The sequence below is a fragment of the Corvus hawaiiensis genome, chromosome 26 (assembly GCF_020740725.1).
Source record: "Corvus hawaiiensis isolate bCorHaw1 chromosome 26, bCorHaw1.pri.cur, whole genome shotgun sequence".
In the NCBI taxonomy this organism is placed as follows: domain Eukaryota; kingdom Metazoa; phylum Chordata; class Aves; order Passeriformes; family Corvidae; genus Corvus; species Corvus hawaiiensis.
Window position 1 is genome coordinate 23,669,028 of NC_063238.1, and position 13,587 is coordinate 23,682,614.

The window sequence follows — 13,587 nt, forward strand, 5'->3', positions numbered from 1 at the left end:
TTCACAGTATTCATCACCAAATAATACTTATAATTTCAAAGCTTAGCTCCTGAAGCCGAGTTTGATGCTCAGCAGTTCTGAAAAATGAGCCCACAGAGCACCAAGCCACCTTTAACTGCAGACAACAGCCCAAGCCACTGAGCCATCTGAATCCAGATATGAACTTCTGTGTTTTATGTTCAAGATACCCAAGAAGTAGAAGAGAGCTCTCCAAGATGTGGTGTGGGTCCCCATATATTCTGTGGTGAGAAACACTGATTCTGTGCTGCTTCAGGTCAGCACACATCAACAGGATCCACAAATGGAGTTTTGGAATGAATTAAATATGAAAATGAATAATGCACCTTGTTCAGCACTCACGAAGAGACCTACTTTGAGACCACATTTAATTTCATACTCCTCTTAAATATTACATTGTCATTGCACTACAGAATGATTAAAAAAAAAAATCCCAGGCTATATCCTGAGACGAGCAGTGGAGGTTTTGGTAGCCAGGCAGGGAGAATCAGGAGCATCGGCCTTTGGGAAGGTAGCAGCAGCACTGAGAGCTACAGAACAGGTGAGCTGTCTGGATATTTCATGAAAGTCATCCCCTTTGACACCATTCCTTACCATCATTAAGTTTCAAAGTCAATCTTGGGTGTATTTCTTTGGGGCTGCCATTTCCCATAAAGATTCTCCAGCTTTTCACAGCCTCTGACATACTTGCATCTGTTTGCACTCACTTTGGGCTTGGAAACATTTCTCACGAGAAGGAGCATGTCAGGTGAATTTTTCTAAAAGAAGAGGTAGATTTCGTGAGCACAATTTGTTGGTATTGCAGGAAAAGTGTGGTTTGTAAGAAATTTGTCTCCTTTCAAGCCTTTGGGCTGATTTTTTTCCCATGGGCTATGTGGCTCTAGTGTCTGCTCTGTGCATGGTGTTCCCGGCTCATCTGGCACAGCCAGAATTTGTGCATGACTCCAAGAGCCTCTGCTTTTCTTGTGACCTTTGAATTCATGTCCACACACAGAGCAGTCTCCAAGCTGCTGCGTGCTGCCTCAGCTCCAGCCTTGAAGGACTACCTGAGGTGCAGCACCGGCTGAAGAAAAACACTGAGGCTGTTTTTGGGAGCTGCCCACAACCACCCCGTAAGTTTTCCTGCTTGTAATTCACAAAATAGATGTACGCTGTATCTGAATGATATCCCATGCCTGCACCTTTCTGGTACTTTTCAGTCCCATGTGACTGAACAAGCAAAGAGAGGGAGATGTAGGTATCAGTGTCACAGGGATTGCTCTCTTTTTGCCTCTTTTGGATCACCTGTGGGCCACAGAGCTGGCGTTGCAGCCAAATGCTCACCAGGGAGGGGGAAGGCAGAAGACTGAAAGTGCAGAGGATTTCTGGGGAAGGTGACCATGTGAGCAACCAGGGATGCGAAGGACTGGAAGGCTCGGATGTGTGGCAGAGAGGAGATGAGGGAGGACGGAGTCCTTGGCATGGGGCAGGCTGTGAAAGATGTGAAGTGGGGGGTCCACTCTAGGAAAATGGCAACTGAAGAGTTTTGGAAGGGGTCAAGGGCCAGACCAAGACCGACAAGTGTAGCTGCAGGAGCAATAAGGTGTATGGCCTTCTTCCCTCGTACAGCTCAATGCTTAAGGCTGGGAACAAGACTGCCAGGCAATTCAAAGGCTTTTCAGGGACACATGATAACCTCAGGGGCTCTGAGAAGCAGATGCACAGTGAGAAACCAGCTCACACACACAGGGCAGGGGGACTGGACAGCCTGGCCACCATGTGGTATGCAGTGTCATGGGGCAGGGGTGCAAGGGGAAAGTGAGACTATCCCCTCTTGTCCTGTCTGAAAATTCATACTGGGAATTAAGATTCAGTGTTTGTGGCAGTCAAGAGCTCAGCTTGATCATCCCAGAAGCCCTTTCTAGCCCTTTTCTCTAGCCTGGACATATATATTGCTGCACAATGCATCATCTGAGGGCATTTGGCACCTACAGCAAGCACAGCATCCCTGCTGAGCCCAGACATGGGACTGCCCTCTAAATATGCCCTTTCTGTGCCTTTTGCTAAAAGACATGTGTGGAGGGAGGTACACAGTTATCCCATGTACATGCCTTCACCTTTCTGATGCCTGTACACTGGTTCTCATGACCAGGATCTGCACTGGAACTAGTTCTCCTATCAACAAAACTTCTGTTGGCTTTAAGAAGAGCAGGAGTGGATGGAAGAATCTGTAAAAATCTGATTTCAGGTAAGAGGGATTTATATAACATACCACTAATTAGAAATAATTCAGCTAAATGTGAAAATTAAAATATATTCAAGAAAACAATAGGAGGGAAGCAACTGACTTGAAACTGGACTTTTCTTCTATACTCTTCATTTTTCTATGGTTTAGAGAAAACAACCCCTCTTATTGGAGTTATCTGACTCCACAGCCACTGCAGTACATCACTACACATTTTTTTCTACCATGTCTGATAAGGAAGTGGAAATCTGTTACCTGGGTTTCAGGTACAAGCCAGAAGCATGACATTTAGTCACCTGCTCCTCCCATTTGTGTGTTAGATCAATGGTGTGGACCACTGTGAATTAATTGCTATTCCCTTTTATGTACTCTAGTTGCTCGAGACACTTTTAAATATCCCAACAACTCCAGTATTGTTTGCTGACACTTTCTAAATTCTCTGCTCAGCATCTGGTTGTCATGATAGCATCAAATGCCCCGTTTCACTTGGAGGCAGCCAGAGGCTTTGGTTAAGGGCCTGTGCAGGTGTTGCGGAAACAATCCAGGGCAATTTGAGTAGCATCTAAAAGCCATACTGTTTATTTTTCTGTTCACATGGGCTGCTTATCACAACCACCTGGAAAATTCCACACATGCAGTTACCCCAAAATGGGGCTTTGTGATAGTGCAAGAAAAATGGTTATTCCATCTGATTCACTATCAGTAAGCCACCAGTAGGTAAAGCATGTTTGGTGTAGAGTATGAAAGCAGAAAGACAAGAGGGAGTTTTAAATATAAAGGGAAGATTTGTTGATATGAAAGCTTAACCCAAATTTCTGGGGTTGGTGGCCAGAAACCTCCTCCCTGGTGGCCTCAGCTCCCACCATCAGCTTAGGCTTGTCTGGAGTTTGTGAAAGTTACAGCTGGGTCCATTTGTGCCAGGGCTGTGTGTGTGCCAGTACTACTTACACAGAAACACCCTCTCACGGGTGCGGAGCATTTGCTTTCTCTGCTGCTTTTCCTTAAGCTCGGCCAAGATGGGAGCTCTGACTTGGTGGAGATGCAGAGGTATGCTGGGGATAAGGAGGGTGCTTGTGTGGCTGGGAAGGGAAAGGCAGAGCACTCTAAGAGAGTGCCCTGGGCATGGTGTACCCGTGGATGGCCACAGTATGCAAAGGGCCCAGGGGTGTGTCGGGCTGAGCTGCCAGGGTCTGCTGGCTCCAACTTTTCCGTACTAACAAACTGGAACACAAGGCAATAAAGGAGGCTGAGATTAGGGTGAAGTGGCCTGTTTTCTGTGTCTGAAGCTTCATGTGGGGTCACTATCTCAGAAATAGCATAAACAAGAAACCGTGAGCCAGGAAAGCAAGAGCTCTTCCCTGTGCCTTGCCTTCTTCTGAGGTACAGGCAAGGTCCTCTTCACCTGGACCATATCACCTCTCAGTTCTGCTGAGGTGCTTTGGGGTGGCTGAAAGGGCACTGTGACACCTGTCCTGCCTTTCATCAACTCTCATTGCTAGAGCAGTGCAGTACTCTACCCAGCCTTTTCCTTCCGTCTCCACCTCAGTCTCCAGCCTTTTCTTGTGCAAATATGCGTGGGGTTGTAGTCTGAGTGGTGGGAGTTGTACGGCCATTCCTGTGTGACCTGGAGCATATATGCCACAGCAGCTGATGCAAATAAGGAATAGGGAAGTTGTCCTTGTGATCCTGATAATGGGGTGTGTGTGGGGATTCCCTCTCTTTGCTATATCCCTGGTGCTGCACAAACAGTGTTAAAGAACTAATTTCTTTAAGGGCACACACCACCATCACCTAGAGACAGTTCAGCTAGATAGATGTCCAGGCTGAAAATCAGTGTACCAGGGAATCTAATGCAACACATTAATGTAGTGAAATCACAGGTATCTCTGGAAGTTATCCCAAAACAATTTGGGTGTCATAAGAGGGTGATTTCCCTGAAGATATTCCAAACCCTCCCACAGTGACTGGTGTGCTCATAGTAAAGCTTCCTGCACTGTCATCCAGATTTTACTTTTGCTGTGCAGTGTAAAACCTTTTCAGTCTGCTTGGGATCTGCTGCTTCCTTTAACATATTGCCCATTTTTACAACTGATTCAGCATCTCCTCCCCACATGCTATCACATCACTATTATCTTCATTTCTAATTGTATCTGGCATTCAAATGGCATATTTTACAACCTTATCAATGAGATTTGTGTTCTCATTTGACCTCAGTCTGTCAGAGATTGGAGGGCAGGGAATCCTTGAAAGAGCCTCAGCCCTAACGGTAGATACTGAAGAGGAGAGGCATCTTTCTGTGTGACCTCTTGCTGTGTTCTGTAAGAAACAATGCCCCCAGCCTACTATAGGCTGAGTGTCTGTACCCAATGCCACAGGACCCCTTGCCTTCACTGGGTTCAGCAGGCATTACCAGAACATACACAGTGCTACACAAGGTAGAACTTAATCGCCTGTTTCAAAGCAAGGACTCAGATGCCTGTTCTTTCCCAGCTCTCTCTCCATTTTCCTGGTAGGGCTGAGAAATGTACCCCCAGTCAGCACCTGCCATAACGTTATGAACAAGCAAGAATTCCTCTGAAGCTGCCCAGCCACTGCTCTTGTCCAGTCTCACTGGAAAACATGCAAGAGTGGCCTGCTACCTTTGGTTTCTAAAAGGATTCACAACATTGGTATTGTTTGTTTGTTTGCTTGCTTGTTTTGTTTGTTTGTTTGTTTCAAATATGGCAAAATCTAAAAGACCTAAAGGTTAATGGAGATTAATCCACTACAAGACTAAGAGACTGCCCACCCTCATATTGACATCTCCTATACTGTGGATTCCTCAGGTCAGAGAATCCCTCTTCTGTGCTTTGTAAAGCAAAGCAGGCTTTTGTGGTGCTAGATATCTCCTCAGGGAAAGCAGGGCTCCTGGTCTCAAAGCATTTAGCCAGGTAAGGGCTTCTGCACAGCCTCCACAAATGCTTTTCAATTCCAGAAAAGTGCTGAGCAAGGCCTTCAGGATTTAGCCCATGAATTGTGATTCTCATAGCACACAGGGTTCCTGAGATGATCTGAATTAAAATTGTGTCAGGGAGGTCTCTCCTCCTGCTTATGTTCCTGGTGGGGCAATAGTCTTAAAGTTTGTAGCTGTCATATGATTGCAACTTGTTGCACAAGCAGCAATTACAGATGAAGTCTGAGCTGCCTGGCCTGTGGCTGCCTTCCTGGGTCTCGTTAGGCATCTGTGGATAACTGGATGGATGGAATGTGCTAACAAACATATTCCCCCCACACCAGGCTTGTCCTACTGCTTGCTTACATCAGTCGCATGGAGTGATTTGCCCTTACCCCAGAGTAAGGCCAAATCAGGTGAGTTAAATAAAGGTCTCAAGTACAGGATTGTCTCCAAACAGCAAATGCTGAGGTGCATCTGCACCTCACCCCTGCATAGAAGAACTTGGGAAGGGAGGGAGGGCTGGTATATAAAGAGTTTTTCTATAGCTCTCCTGTGCAAGGCTGCCTTGCAAGGGAAGCTTCTGGAAAGCTGAAGCTATGTCTCCTCACATTTTCCCAAACCACCATGAAACACTAGAGAACATGCAAGACCAGTCAAAATTGTCCAGGTGCCCTGGAAGGGGAAAGCAGGCTGAACTGGCTGCAATGTGGTGTAGCCTACAAACCTAGTCCATGCACATGAACTTGTCTTTGGTCTGGGGCTGCTGGGGCTGCTGTGCCCTCTTTTCTCATGCCCATTGGCAGTTTTCCAGATGTCTGTGAGAGTTATACAAATCTCACACAAGGTATTTGTACCAAGTAGGCGCTACTAGGTTGTCCTGGAAGAGGTTGCCATTAATTTTTTTCCCTCCCTCAGATGACACATTTTCTAAACCACAAAACTGCTTTGATCTGGACAACATTAAGAGTCCTGCTGTGCTGTGGGTTTTCCCTGTAAACCTCTTGGCAATTATGCACACTGGCAGCTATGCCTCCCCAGGGGGCCACTGCTCAGAGGTCCTCCAAATGGACCATGGCCTTTCGTACAGCTCTGGACCTTTTTTCTTCCTGTGACCTTCATACACAGAAGTTTTGCTTGTCATTGAGCCTTGGCTGCCTTGGGTGGCTGCAGCTGGTAACATTTGAGTTTAAACCCTTCATGTATACAGGAACTTGACCAGACGTGAGCCTCGTGCTGCTGACTTCTTCCTCACGTTCCTCCTCTGCAGCCAGGCCAGCACACAGAGATTTTGCAATCTTGTGCTACTGTTTTATGACCCACGTGGACCAATTGTGAAAAATTGGCTCTGACTTGGCGTTCAGGGCAGGAAAAAGGCTAATTTCATCTTATGTGTGATGATCCAGCATGGTGCTACAGTGTGCATCAGAAAAGTCATCCTTGGAGGTCTGCTTATTCAAGCAGAGAGTTTGGTTTCAGCTGACCTGGGTATAGTCATGTTACTGCCTGAAGGGCTGGGTTGGGGTTGGATTCCAGTTTTTAGGGCAGATGGCGTATGGGAGGTTGTGTGCTAGCTTCCTGCCTGCTTCTGCCTGCAGTTGGATGTGGTCCTGGAATACACTTCTGCTAATAACAATGAGGCAGCAGTAGAGCCAAACCATTCTGCCTGGCAGCCTGTCTGAAAGGTTGTCCCTTCTGTCCAGCAAGGAGTTTGGAGCATTTATGTAAAGACAGCAGAAGTAATCTGCTCCAGGGTGCCTATGAGACAGTATGAAGGAGCCAAAATGGTTTTCAGGTATAGAAAACACAGCTTTTTATGGTTTTGTTTTAGACCTCATTGAAAAGGAAGCAAAGTTTTCAGCTGCCACCTGCTGTCGAGTGCTCTGCGGAAGTGTAATTGGTGGTGTCCATCCATTTCCCCATGAGCAGTCATCCATATAAAAGCTGTCACCAGTCACCTCCAAAACCGGACTACATGACAGCAGTCGTGGGATTCCTGATGGCAGGAGACTGCCTGATCACCACAGGGTGTGGTGTGCCTCACCATCTCTTTTAAGGGAGTGTCAAGGCCCTTTGTGCCTTATTAGACATCTCCGAGCCAGGAAGCAGCTCCCTGCCTGGGTTAGTGGCCAAGAAACCTGCCTGACCCCTTACCTTTAGCATCAAGTGTCAATCAAAGGACACTACTAACAAGGACTTCAGCTCACTCTCTGAAGCATGCTGGTGCTTCATGCATTGCTAATTCTTATGCCTCTCCTTACTTCAACTGCTCTTTGCTGCAGCTCTAGGTAGAGGCAAAGTGAGCAAGTTTTCTTTCTTTCTCCCATCCACTGAGTGTCTGCTCGCAATCCAAAATATGCTTCCTCTTCCCATTTATCTGATTTCTAAGGAGTTCCAGTTTCTCTGAGCTCAGTTGCTTTCCTACCTCCTCTGCCCCAGCCGTTCTGGGCCATGCTCAGCCACAAGTGTGAGCTATGCAAAATGCTTGTCTCCCATCAGGTGTAACAGATATTCCCATCATTTCTGTTCAACTCCACTGCCAGTAATAAGGATGTAAATAATGCATGAACTGATGCTAGATGGGGATCAAATATGCACAGCTGTGAGTTGTTATGTGGTACCCTGCTTTAAGGTTGGTGAAAAGAACCACTTTACAGCTACTTACAATTTTTTATTCTCTTCCCAGGAACTTTCATCTGAATGTGCTCACAAGATAACATCTTAATTAGTCACAGTCCTTGTTATAGTTTCTTCTTTGCTGGACTTTGTTGGTTAAACACCTGAGCTTCCCAGACCAGGGTTATAGCAAAGCCCATTGGAAGGGGAGATTTTTCACTGTAGGAGGGCAAGCAGAAAGGTAAAAGGGAAGGATTGTTTTCATCTCCTTGTCTCTCCCCTCACTTAGAGTAGCTCTAAATAATACAGCCTAAATCATCTCCATCTTGAGGCCTATGGACACTTTCCACCTTTGACTGTAGAACGGAGAAAGTGCAATTGAGGCAGAATGTTAGCCCAGGAAACGAAGCAGCCATTACCTCTCCAGAACATTTTGACTGTGTCTTATTTTCAAGTTTTTGTATTATGTGAAAAGACAGCAAATCAGGCACAACACAAGGCAAATTGTCTCTGAAACTATCAAAATCATCACTTTTGGACAGTTTTGTGTTTAGCTATTACAAGTATGATTTTCTAAATCTTTTCCTGTCCTTTTTGATGTTGCTGCTTGCTCACTGAGACACATCAAAAGGCTTGCCAAGTTCCTTTTTTCTCCTGCTCAAAAGGCTCCTGACACACAAAGGTCAAACACTTTTTCTGATGCTTCTGAGCTTGTGCATTGTGAACCAGCTGATGCCTGCGAGTGTTCTTTTCACAGCCCCAGGAGGACAGGCAAGGCAGCACCCAGAGCACAGTGAGCTCAGGTTGGGACAACTTTGCTTTGCAAATCATCTCAACAGGGATGACTCAACCCTAAGGCAGGCACGTGCTTAAATGGAGGGGGACTGTCATGAAATTTCCATCCTTCCCAGGCTGGAAACTGCAGGCAGACAGAGTAGATGTCAGACGATCAAAGACAGTGGAGATGTCAAGTGTCCAGGCTGTTAAGGTTATAAACAAGGTATTTTAGGAACAGAAGAGGGTGAAGGGCCCATCTTCTGGCTGGTCCTCATTCTCCCCAGAATTGGGATGCCATATGGGGGATAAAGCAGGAGTCTTTGCCTCAGTGCACTGCTTCTCATGTGGGAGCAGAGGGCAAGGCTGGGGCTGCCCATTGGGCAGGAAACCAGGCCTTGAACAATGGGCTGAAGCTTGGGGGCACAGCACCTGTGTCATTCATGGCCCATCACAGCGTACGTGGCCTTGGTGAAGGCATCATGTACAACAATGTGGGGAAAGACTATTGCGATACACAGAGTTAAGCTGAGGCTGTTCAGCACTTACTTGAGTTTTTTAGGTTATGTCACTTTGCAGTTTCTAACAAGCTTCATCTCATCTTCTTGGATGTGGAACTTTTGTCCCCCATGTCGTGGTTTGACACTGGTTAGGTGCCAAACACCACGAAAAGTGGTGACTTTGTTTAAGTCATTGCTTTGTTCCTAGTGGTAGCTGTAGGGTGTTGTCTCTCAAGAGCTGTAAATGCAGTGTCTTCCTTTAAGTTACCATTCCTTTTTGATGAGTTGTTTTTGGTGAACAAGGTGAATCGTTGGTGCTCATTGTTGTGCTGCTCTTCGCTGGAGTATTGAGTGCAGACTAACACAGGCATCAACTCAGGACCCAGGAAGGACATTCTCCTCAATGGAGGGCAAAGAGAACAGCCCAGCCACGCTTCTCTCCCCCAAACATGGGCACCACCACTTGCCAAGGTGAGGACAGGGATGGGCAGAGGGGACCTGTGTGTCTCTTGCGATGAGTCTGCAAAGGAATCTATATTTTCTTTGTCTTTGTGAGGGAGAGAGGCTTCTGGCCTGAATATCTGCATCCAGGCTGCCTCTCAACACTTTGGAGCATATTGTCTGGGGAAAAAAAAAATCAAAATCCAGACCAATAAAAGAAAAACAGTTGGAAAGATTATGACTTGTCAGTGTCCAAAGCCCAGGCAGGAGCAGAGCACACCAGCAAGCAGAACTCTGATAGTCACTCAAGGAGGCAAAATCCCTCAAGGAGATAACCCTGTGGCTCACAGCTGGGCATATGAGAGCAAGAGAGATTTCAGAAAGGAATATATAAGAACTACAAGATGTGCTGATGGCCATTTTTGGGCAGATTTTCCTCTGTGTCTTTGCTAACGCATGACATCTACTTATTGCCCAGACATGAGTTTCTTTAAGCTGGGTCCGAGAGAATGGGGGGGGGGGGAAGCCGAGTGAATTCTTCAGCGTGATTTGTGTTCAAGAACTCACAGACTCCCCTGTGCTCTCACCGCTGCAGAGCCAAGGGAGCACCTTCCTGCTTTTAGCCAGCTTTCGGCTCTGTTTCTCAGGAGAGAGAGATGGAGAGTTAAAATTCTTTGCTTTTTAGCTAGCCTGTTAGCTGAAGCAAGGAGTTTTCCAGGGATTGTGGCTTCTTCTTCTCCTGGAACTGTTCAGCTTTGCTCCAGTCCAGAACCCCATCACCAGGAGGCCCCACACCGCAGCCTGGAGGGCCCACGCCACACCCAGCTCCGGAGAGAGCAGAGCCACACCTACAGAAAGGACTCTGAATCTACCAGGTCTTCTCCACAGCGAGAGTTTTTATTATTTAACATTATTCATTCTTTTTTGTGCCTGCATGCACCCTGCTTGTTAAATAAACAGCTTTTTTCATTTTCCTCCAAGAAATTTCTTTCTGAACCTGGTGGGGGTGGGGCTGCAGAAACCTACGTTCTATTGGAGGGATGTTTCCTCCTAATTTGTTTCAAACCAAGACAACATCTCAGCAGCAAGAGGCATTACCTGGATGCTAATTATCTGTGGTCATTAAAAATCCCTTTTTAACTTTGTTGAGAAAAACAATGGTCCGTCCAGCACCCTGCAGTTGTGCTTCCCTTGGTGGCATGCTTCTTTTGGCTGAAGGATTTTCAGAGGTGTTAAAAATTGTTATACACCCAGCACTCACACAGATTTCCTGGATGATGTGTACCAGAATATTACATTTGGAATATTTGGAAATCCTGGCCAGGATCTTTTCTCGTTTCCTCTGCTCTGCAGTGCTGCAGTAAGCATTCCCAGCTGCATCCCTGGATGTGGTCACAGAAATCCCTCTCCTCTTTGCTGACATATGGAATGGATAGCTAACAGCTTTATTGACATTTCTGTAAAGGGTGCAACTGTCATAACAAAAAGATACCCAGGCATCCAATTTAGCTACAAATTTACCTCTGTCATACTGACCCTAGACCTGCAATTCTGAAATGTACTGTCATAACCAATACCAGATTTTTGCTGTATGGATACTAACAACTTCATATATTCCCACATGCTCTTTGTCATCCTTTTTGTGTCTTCCTTTTCTGGTATAGCACATTTTGAGTATGAAGTGATACAGCCAATCAGTAATAAAGCACTCGGATGGCTTCTGTATCAGTGATCAAGAAGATAGTGTCAAAACTGGGGATTAAGAAGGGGAGCTGAAAGAGAGGAGGCTTTAAATTTCATGTAATGATGTCTAATAATACATTGTCAGAAGATGAAGTAACATCATCTACATCTGGATGAGAAAAGAAAATAGTCATAATTCCATTTTCACATCCAAAGTGACAAATGGTGTTTATCCTATCTGGAAAAAATGTTATTCTTAATTGTAATACTGTCACTGCTGCCAGCTCTCACAGATTCAGTATGTGGCTTATGACAAATGGTGTCTTTTCAAGCCCTGGTTTGATTATATAGGAATCTCAACAATGCTTTTCTTTTAAGCTTGAAAGTATCTCTTAGAGCAGAACCTGAAGATTGAAGACTGAAAGACAGAGAATTCACTATATATTGATGTTTTAAAATCTCATAATTTTTAAGGAAGTGTGATCATTTCTTCTTATTTTTCAGTTTTCCAAGTTAGTAATACCACACTCTGGAAAAGGAAAGTATAATATACACAGGTAGACGGACACACATTTGTTGCCACAGTGTCTCTCTGCAGAAAATCGCATTTATCAATGCAAGCCTTGTATTTTTATACACATATCAAATGCTCATATATATAGAAGGTGGAGGAATATGTAATTATACTTCTGTTTGTTCACCTGATTACATTTCCTAGACTCATCTGGGAAGATACATGCATAATACCCTGAAGATTATCCATACCATAAGATCACAAGGAGAAACTTTCTGGGAGAAATCTAATAATGTGATTAAAAAAAACCCCCAACAAACCAAACCTGAAAAAAACCCAGCTATATTTTATTAGACACTAGATTTTTCACATTAAGAAACAGCAAAACTAGAAATGAAGAAAACTTGCATGAGATAATTTCCTGCAGTTGAAGATTGGTGGGAACATGCAGGTAAATCCAATGCTTAGCTGAAAGCAATTGGTGCACATATTTTGACATATATATTTTTATTGGGCATCAAAGAGCATTAAAAAGGGGAACTGCCCATGTCATAGTTTCCTGAAAGTGCTGGGCACTCATTCACATGCAGAGGAGCAGTGCTTCTTACCTAGTGAGCCATCACTTACTGTGACTGTGCAACACTTTTCAGAAACAAGGGGACAATGCATGAGCAGGAGAGAATCTTTCTGTCCCCCAGACAGCAACAGCCAGCTTTGTCACAGTCAGCTTTAGGGAATGCTGTTGTAGAATGCAGGAATGTCTGACTGTGGGGTTTTGACTTGAAATAGATCTTGGTCCAGTCTGAATAAACATTTTAATGCTTGGCCACAGAAGGATGTTGTCAAGAGGATGGTTTCACACACTGGAATTAGAATATTTCTTGTAAACATTAGCACAACTTAGTTCCTTTGAACGTGGAGGTGCCTTGCCACAGGGGAACACAGAATTTATGGTCATGCTGGCACTCTTCCTCTGGCAAACAGAACACCAAAAGCAATAAACTTAGGACAATGAAGCCAGGCAGAGGGGAGGTGAGCTATGGGAGCACCTGGGGGGTACTGTGGCTCCAGGCTGGGGCTGGGAAGGTCGCTGTTGAGATGGTGCTAATTTCCATCTGTACAGAGCTTTGAGATCCTTGCTTGGACCATGCTGTGGAAGCATGACACCTTGTAGATAACAGTGCCCTGAGTGGAAAATTCGGCAGGAGCCTGGCCAGAGGAAGCCTTTGGAGTCACTGAAGGAGTCCCTCAAACATGCTGCCTGGTGCTCAGCAGCAGGGAGTGTGTGAGTGAGCGCTCAGTGGCTCAGCCCCTGTGTGCTGGCAGACTGCAAGGGTGGGTATTCATTTGGGCCGTCCCAAATCTTCTGGGGTTAAAAGGACCCAAATTATCAAGACGACAGATTATTTAAAGTGAGTGTCATACATGAAATCCCTATTTGTGCTTGGTCTTTGCATATTAAGTGCTTTAATTAATTAATTTTTAGTTAAATATTTTTAGATTAAATCTTAAAATTAACCCATCAGCCCAGGTACAAAAATCCAGTTCCATTATCAGTGTTTTCAATTGTTCAAAGTAGTTTATTAAGAGAGTTGCACCCTTCCCAGTTAAAAATTCCCCAGTTAAAAATCACTAACTTGCCCCTTTCAAACTTCAAACCACCGGTACACCATAAGAGTTACCTTTCCTGTGTTTACTGTATACTTTTACAAGTGTTTTAAGATGTGTTGGATGTATTTTAATACCTTTTTTAGGTGTTTTCACTTGCATTCTGATTCCAAGGCCAAAAACCCCAGTTCTAACAGCCAGCAGCTATTTTTAGCCACAGAGCCATTACTCTGCAGGCAAGCTCCATGGCAACCTGAATACCTGAATTTTAATGAAG

At 45.0% G+C, this 13,587-nt stretch overlaps 1 long non-coding RNA gene across 1 annotated transcript; it reads left to right on the forward strand.

The window, feature by feature from the left end:
• Nucleotides 1-409: 409 nt before the first annotated feature.
• On the forward strand, nt 410-10,387 carry LOC125338447. The gene is made up of 4 exons (XR_007208309.1): nt 410-559; nt 2,150-2,245; nt 7,861-9,535; nt 10,191-10,387. It is a non-coding gene; the product is annotated as an uncharacterized LOC125338447 (long non-coding RNA).
• Nucleotides 10,388-13,587: the final 3,200 nt, after the last annotated feature.